Source organism: Ixodes scapularis, unplaced genomic scaffold, assembly GCF_016920785.2.
Source record: "Ixodes scapularis isolate PalLabHiFi unplaced genomic scaffold, ASM1692078v2 PGA_scaffold2__306_contigs__length_199485367, whole genome shotgun sequence".
In the NCBI taxonomy this organism is placed as follows: Eukaryota; Metazoa; Arthropoda; class Arachnida; order Ixodida; family Ixodidae; genus Ixodes; species Ixodes scapularis.
Window position 1 is genome coordinate 199,448,570 of NW_024609857.1, and position 8,086 is coordinate 199,456,655.

Genomic DNA, 8,086 nt, shown 5'->3' on the forward strand with positions numbered 1-8,086 from the left:
GCCGCTAAAGAAAACATGTCGCCCCCGTTGAATCAAATAGTTACAAAATGGTAAAGACTGCATACCATGCTTGAAGAATGGCATCTGCCAAAATTAATCCTGTTTTGCCGTGATGGCAGCCTGTGCATCAGAGATTTGAGTCATCAGTACATGTAATCTAACCAAGTACAAAGCCTAATCACACAATATAAGCCCAGCAGTCTGACAAGTAAAGAAGAAAAGAAAACAGTGTCCACCGGATAGTCAAATTGCTCACCTTGCCAGACGGTGCCTCGGGACAATGGCGGCATCTGCTAGGTGCAGAGCTTCTGGTCTGTGCATCAGGGAATAGGCATTAGCAAACATGATCTATCCAAGCACCAAGCCTAGTTTTACAAGATACGCTAACAACCTGAGAAAAAGAAAAACAGTCTGCAGCATAGCTGATTGCTTACCTTGCCAGACAGAGTCTCGGGACTATGATGGCATCACAGCTAGGTGCAAATAGTCATTAGTAAACGTGACCTAGCTAGGCACCAAGCCCAATTTCACAATACATGCATTACAAACTAAAAAAAAACAGTGCAGGATAGTTGGTTGCTTACCTACCCAGAAAGGGCATCGGGACTATGGTAGCGACTGTGCTACAAGCAGAGCCTCTCGCCTGTGCAGTAGAGATGAAAGTCATTAGTACAAGTGATGTAGGAAAGCACTTAGCCTAATTTCACAATATCTGCTTAACAATATGACAAGAAAACAAAGATCAGCAGGCTAGTTGATCGCTTACCTTGCCAGATAGTGCCTCGAGACTATGGCGACATCTGTGCTAGCAGCAGAGCTTCACTCCTGTGCGTTAGAGATTTGAGTCATTAGTACACGTGATCTAACCAAGCATCTTATGTCATCTCACACTTCACAGGTGCGTGAGATGACTTGCATACTACAAGCACAAGGAGACGCTCGCGTTTTTGAACCATTAACACTTCGACACCAAATTGTTGCTGTAGTGTGACAAAGTGTATGCTTCACAAATGAAAAATGCAGTAAAACGTGTAGTCTAATTTTACAAATTTTGCCCAAGAAAGAGTCTGACAAGTAGGGTACCAACATGACAATTCAAAGTTAGCCAAACTCGAGCTTCGCAAAAGTTAGCATCCGCGGGTACAGCCACTGCACATGTTTCCGAATAGAGCTCTCAAAGTAACGCCAAACTGAGCACCACAGACACCGAAGCTGGTGAATGCTGTCCTAGAGTTCCTGCATAGGCTCTCTACGGGAGTCAGAGTTGCGCGTCTGTTATCCACATGCTGACACGCCGCTATTCGCCTAGATCCGATCATGTGAGGAGCAAAATCCAAATACTGTGCAGGAAAGCCGCCGATACGGCCGTTTCGCCGACGTTGCAATCTCCTCAGTGTACGTTCCCCTGCTTTTGTCTCTTCCTCCTTTCCTGTTTTCCAGGGAAGGAGAAGGAGCACGTTGCTATTCGCCCAATCCAGTGAGATGAGGAGCAGAATTTTGTCCCATGCAGGAAAGCCGGTGCTCCGGGGTGAACGCGCAGCTCTGGCTCAGGGTTGGCAGGTTGGGCTATAAACAGCCCAATTGGGCTACTCAGTTTTGTAATAGGCGGGAAAATCTGGTGGTTGGCTATTAAGCTATTGCATACCCGATATTCAACAATTTTCAAAGCCTTAAACATGATATTTCTGTGCCGGGTAGAGAAAAACAATCAACTCAAGAGGTTAGGAAAGGAAAATATCCAAATCAGAAGCGTGAAAATACAATATGTGGACCCTCATTGGTGTTGGTTGCGGAGGTGCAATATCGTGTTTTTGAAGTTTTTTGGCACGATTTAATACCGCAGGCAGGGGTGGAGGCACGTGTTTCCAGAAGGAGGGAGGAAGAGGAGTGGGGGCAGCTTAACAGATGTTTGAGAACCCCCTTCTTTCGCTGCACTAAAATATACGTGGGGACGCTTTATCCTCTTATTGCCTTCTTCTGTAAATAATTGTCTTATGTCATGTATCACGTTACCCGTGTTCCAAAGAGTTGTAAATACCTTGTATGAAATTTTATGTGTTGGGCTATTTTTATAGCCCGACATTTGGCTATTCTTGGGCACAATATCAGGAAATTTTGACGGGTTAATCTGCAAATGCCTGGCAACCCTGCTCTGGCTACCGTAGGTGGCCTACGCAGGAACTCCATGCTGCCCTAGAGTTCCTGCAGAGGCAGCCTACGGGAGTCAGGAGTTGCGCGTTCATCCCAGTAGCTCCGGCTTTCCTGCACTTCAAGTCTGCTCCTCACGTGACTGAATTCGGGGAATAGCGGCCGCCGGGCTCTACCTCCTCATTTCCTGGAAAGCAGGACAGGAGGAGGCAAAAGCGGGGGTATGCACACCGAGGCACTTGCACCGTCGGCGAAGCCGCCGTACCGGTGGCTTTCTTGCACGGCATTTGGAGTCTGCTCCTCACGTGATCGGATATCGGCAAAGAGCGGCGCGGCGGTACGTGGAAACCAGACGCGCAATTCTGGCTGGAGCCTTTAATCTCAATGCTGCACTAGAGTACCAGTTCCTGTATAGGCTCCCTACAGGAGCCAGAGTTGCGCGTCTATTTTCTACGTGCCGCCGCGCCGCTATTTGCCGAGATCCGACCACGTACCGTGCAAGAAAGTAACGTTGCACGCGCCCCGCCGTACGCACCCCTGCTTTTGAGCGTGCCGCGCGCCTCGTCGGTTCGAGAGTCAATGGTTCCAGTACCCTCTCCCTCTTCGTAGTGGCCGAGCAGGGATGGAATATGGTTTCGTTGTGTCGACCTCGGGGGCGGAAGATTACGCACGATGGGGACAAAGGCGAGTTTGGGGGAGCAGCATCTAGGTCACAGCGCCTCAATGGTTGAACAGGATGTAGCTGACGTTTTGGGTGTCGAACGGGTGGGAGAGGCCTTGCGCGCGCGTTGTTTTCTCGACACTTAGCCTCGTGTCGAGGTGGCAGCACATACTCGCCAAGAGGTCCAAAAGTCGCGTGAGGAGCTGGATCAACATGCCGTGCACGAAAGACGGCGCTACGAAGATGAATGCGCAACTCTGACTCCCGTAGGAAACCTATAAAAGAACTCTAACTGCCTTGTCCCGAAGCGCCACCTTAGTTCCATCATCCCCACTGAAAATCGCATTGCATAACCATACGTGCGAGCGAAGCCGGTAACAAGCGCGAGCATGTTGCTCTGCAATCGAACTACGTTTCACCGACAGATCGTTTTGTAGATACGCGATGATTCATCGACAGCACAAACTACCTTTTTTTCTGTAAGGAGCTGCCTCACACTGTTGCCACGAAGCGGATAGTACGTGTAGGATACACCCGCGACGAAATGTCCCTACAACGCTAAATCCGCGTAATGACTGTCGATGGAACGATAGTGTCGACGAACGAGAGTCCATGAAACGTCTGTCCACAAAAAGTGTTTTTTTTTTTGTTTTTTTTTTGCGAAACGATAGAGATTTGTTGCTCTGAATGACGCCAGCTCTACACGCAAGAATAATGTCTCGAAGCTGCGATGTCGTGCTCGTTTGTACACTCATAGAACCGGGCACCGCCACCGCGCACACATGCCACAAATACAAAAGCGAAGAAACTTTGACATAAACAGGAGAAAAAAGGAAAGCACGTCCCCAGCTAGCAGGCCCCATGCCTCGCAAAACGCAGCATCCAACGAGTGCATGTAAACGGCAGACTTACCTTTATCGGGCGGGCACATCTTGGTTTGTGACTGCAGCTACGTGCCAAGCATCGCTTCGTGAACACGATCCGCTTTGTCCAACCACCTTCTAAAAAAACACGCAATTCAAAATAGCGCGAATGAACAAAGGCGATGTCACCCGCCAGCCGAAGCAAAAGTATGGCCGCCGAAGCACGCCGAGATGGAACGCAGGAGGTGAGGAGGTCAAGTCTACTAGCAACACGAAGGCCAGATAGCGCGCGAAACGCGATCGCTATCGCGGTAGGTTGTCAGTCGGATGACGTGTAACCAGTGACTGCTAATCAGGATGCGCGCTGTACTCTATTACCGCGCGCATTTTGTTTGTTTTCTTGCGCTCTCCTGATAGCACTCCCTCTCCCCTTTTTGAAAAAGGAAAGGGGAGGGGGTGTAATGGTGCACCTGGCAACACCCTCGCCTCGCCCGCCGATTCCTTTGGGAGAGGAGGATTCGCGTGATGGGAGTGCGGTTACGCTCGCCGGGTGTCTCCAGTCGAAGGGGGGTGTAAGGGTGCGCGATACACCCACATACGCCCTTTTTTTCTGAGAGTGATATGATCTGCACATTAACCTCGACTCTAACATACAAACTGACGCCATATTTTTAGATTTTTCAAAAGCATTTGACAAAGTACCTCATCAGCGCTTGCTACTAAAACTTGCTCAGTTGAACTTAGACCATAATATCTTACGATGGATCAAAGAATTTCTTAACAACCGCTCCCAATCTGTCCTAGTTAACAACCAGTCTTCTAATCTCATCCCAGTCACATCGGGCGTCCCCCAAGGGTCTGTTCTTGGTCCGCTTTTATTTTTAATATATATTAATGATTTACCGCAACATTTATCCTGTAATATTCGCATGTTTGCAGATGACAGCGTCATCTATCATTCCATCACTAACGTATCGGACCAATCTGCTCTCCAAAACGACCTTAACCGCGTGCTGCAATGGTGCGACCGTTGGTTAATGTCACTTAACTCTACTAAATGTAAAGTTATGTCCTTTCACCGCCGCCGCAATCCCCTTTTCTTTCCCTATACCATCACTACCACCCCCGTAGAATTAACCGAATCATATAAATACCTTGGTGTCACCCTTTGCAGCGATTTATCTTGGCGTATGCATATTACTAACATTACCTCATCTGCTAACAAAACCCTGGGATTCCTTAAACGTCAACTACGCCACGCCCCTCAGGAAGTAAGACTACTCGCCTACAAATCACTAATAAGATCAAAGCTTGAATATGCATCCGCCGTCTGGGACCCTCACCAAGTATACCTCATCAACGCAATCGAAGCAGTCCAAAATCGCGCAACTAGATTCATTCATTCTTCATACTCGTACCATACCAGCGTATCACCCCTGAAAGCTGAATCAGGTTTACTTAGTCTCGCTTGTCGTCGCCGCATCGCTACCCTCTGTTTGTTTCGCAAGTTATTCAATTCCCCCCTCTGTATCTCACCTTACATCGTACCTCCCACACGCATATCTCACCGCACCAGTCATCCTCTCCAGGTTGCTCGCCCACGCGCTCGCACTGTCACTTTTTCTGCGTCATTCTTCCCCCGAGCAGCTCCAGACTGGAACGGCCTTCCCCACCACATTGCTGCCATCACCTGCCCATCAATCTTCTTCGAAAATGTTACCAATCATCTCTCATCCTGAAGACCAGCACCTATGTTTGATTATTTTTGTAACCCCACCCCTTATGTAATACCCCCTAAAAGGGGGTCTTTAAGGTAATAAAATGAAAATGAAATGAAACTAGTCAACGCTAATCAAACAAAGCAAAAAAACAAGAAAACAAAAAAAAAAAAGAAAAAGAACATTTACCGCGCCATTTCACTTTGTCCTCTATAAAACAGGTTAACTTTAGTTGGGTATACGTAAATTACTCGAAAACTGGTCTTGTTTCTTTTTTTCATTTTTATTTGTGTATATTACCATGGTATTCGTTACTCTATACAAAATCTTCGAAGTGTGGTTTAATGGAAATAGCAAGACATGACAAAGCACAGATTTCGCAGAATCTACTGATTTTTGTGTAAATCTACTGGCCGCACTTCCTCCGACACCCGTCGAAGGAGTGACATCTGTGTGCAAATCACTCCTCCGACGCCGGAAGTGACGTAACGGAAGTGACGTCACCTTGTTAATTATTAATAACTAATATAAATCATTACTACATACAGAATATAATGTGCCTTTGAAAATAAGTACAAATAAAAATAAACCTGTTCGATTTTAATGTAGCTTTACAGTAAAAGGTCACGTAACTAAACATTTTCGTCACAACATTTGTTTATTTACAACTTTTTAAACGCAGCCTGACAAAAGTTGTGAGTTATAAAAATAGTATTAATGCATATAAATACATTTTTATTGTCTTTGTGTCACGTGACGTTATTATTGTGGGCGTGGCTGCCGTGGCCCAAGGCCCTAGCGCGTGCGTCGCGTGCGGTAGTGTGCTCCGAATCGGCTGTCCCTTGCATTGTACATTGCACGCTCCTCCAGCCCGGGCGCTGGTCCTGTGAAAAAAACGTCTCGCAGCTGATCTCGTGCCCGTAGCCTTCGTTACACTGCCAGCGAGCGGAACATAGCACGACGCTCAATGCTTTCTTGCACCAGCGTGACCGGCGGTAGTGACGGCCGGCCGAGTGCGCCCGCGCGCTTAGATGGGTGTTCGCTGTTGCAAAGACCTTATCATTGATTATCGCACCTAATGAGTAGTTTTCAACGAGCCAACAGCTGAGTTACGTTAAGGTTCTCAGTTGCAGGTGGTAAGTGTGCGTAACCCAGCTGCAAAAAGGTTGAACGGATAGGAGCGACCCCCGGGACCTCCCGCGGAACCCCGGGAGGGAACGGGGGTGGGAGGGGGGAGGGGGGTCGTTGCGGGTACGCCAGTTAGATTTGAAACTGCGTCCACTTGGATTCACTACTACTGAGATATGCCGGTTCCAGTTGGGAACCAATGGAGACCTAACTGGGAATCAACTTGAAGCAAAGAATTGTAACTGCAGATTTAACTCAATTTGTAATCATGCATATTAATTTTACATATTATGCATTTGTTCTTTGTGTTTGTTTTTATATAGAACCAGATTTAGTTTTTTCTTCTGAGGCTGATTTTTGTGTAGGTGTTTACACTTGCGCCTTCGATCAAACCGAGCAGTACTGAAAAGGTGTGCCCACCATATGACACACTCACAGTTAAAGCTGACCGGACCACTCGGTCACATATGTTGCCTGGCCCTGTCACTGCAGTAGAATGCGTAGAGTGTTATCAGAGTAGAATGTGATACATGGTAATAAAACCCGAGACCCAGGAACACAGAAGGGGACGAATGTACGAATGTGATACTCGACTCATTCAGTGAGCGGGTCGTCCTCACCGTCCTGCAACTCTATTAAATAGCAGCGTATACTCTCTGTTGTGTCTACAAGCTGATCCTGGCTGCTGGTAGACGAGGACGAAGAGGAAGGGGGATACGAACGGAGCACGAGATGGAGCAGCTGGTTTTTCTGTACTGTCTGACATAGGCGTTCATATTAAAAACACAATTGGTGCAGTCGACAGGACTCTAGGACTCCTCCTAGAGTCTGAACTTTCCCTAGAATCTGCTCTTGCCATCGCCTCTCAAGTTGAGCAAGCGATGAAGGAGGCCAAGCTCTTGACGGAAGAGGGATCCAGTTCACAAGTGGCAAAAATAAAAGCCAAAAATTCGAGGGCAAGTCCCAGCAAGTCGTCCGGCACTTGTTACAGATGTGGATCACCGCACCACATGGCGGACCATCCTAAGTGCTGGTAAAGAATGAAGCATGCAGAAAATGCAACAAGAAGGGACACTTCGCCTCCGTTTGCAAGCAGGGAGTTTCACAAGCAAAATCCCATGTACGAAGAGTGGAACAAGCGCACGACCAAGTCCAGGTGCTAACTACCAGCTTTACCAAACAATCGGTTACGTGCGAGATACATCTGGCACATGTTCCCACCAAACGTTTAGTCGACACGAGTTCATCCATTTCAATCCTGCCAAAAGACGTCTACCGAAGACACTTCCACTCTTACAAGTTGGAATGTTTGAGTACAACACTTCTGGACTACTCCGGAAAAGACATTCCAGTTCTGGGGAAATTCGACGCACCGGTGCAGTTTGCTCAAAGACGCAGCACCTGCACATTTCACGTCGTACGAACAGGCGTGGCTGTCATGGGCCTAAATGCCTTTTGTGCATTGGACATCCAACTAAACTTTGCTCCTCCCACCGGAGGACAGCCGGCAACGGTCTCCGCGAGAAACCTTCCAGAGATCACACAAGACTTCCCCCATCTGTTCTCCG

The 8,086-nt window shown here is 47.7% G+C and overlaps 1 long non-coding RNA gene across 2 annotated transcripts; it reads right to left on the bottom strand.

The window, feature by feature from the left end:
* Nucleotides 1-504: 504 nt before the first annotated feature.
* LOC121836426 lies at nucleotides 505-3,753 on the bottom strand. 2 transcript variants are annotated; one of them, XR_006077931.1, is made up of 3 exons: nucleotides 3,722-3,753; nucleotides 767-825; nucleotides 505-643 (listed from the first exon to the last, which is right to left on the bottom strand). It is a non-coding gene; the product is annotated as an uncharacterized LOC121836426 (long non-coding RNA). The 2 variants fall into 2 exon arrangements; XR_006077930.1 differs by lacking the exon at nucleotides 3,722-3,753 and adding an exon at nucleotides 1,208-1,365.
* Nucleotides 3,754-8,086: the final 4,333 nt, after the last annotated feature.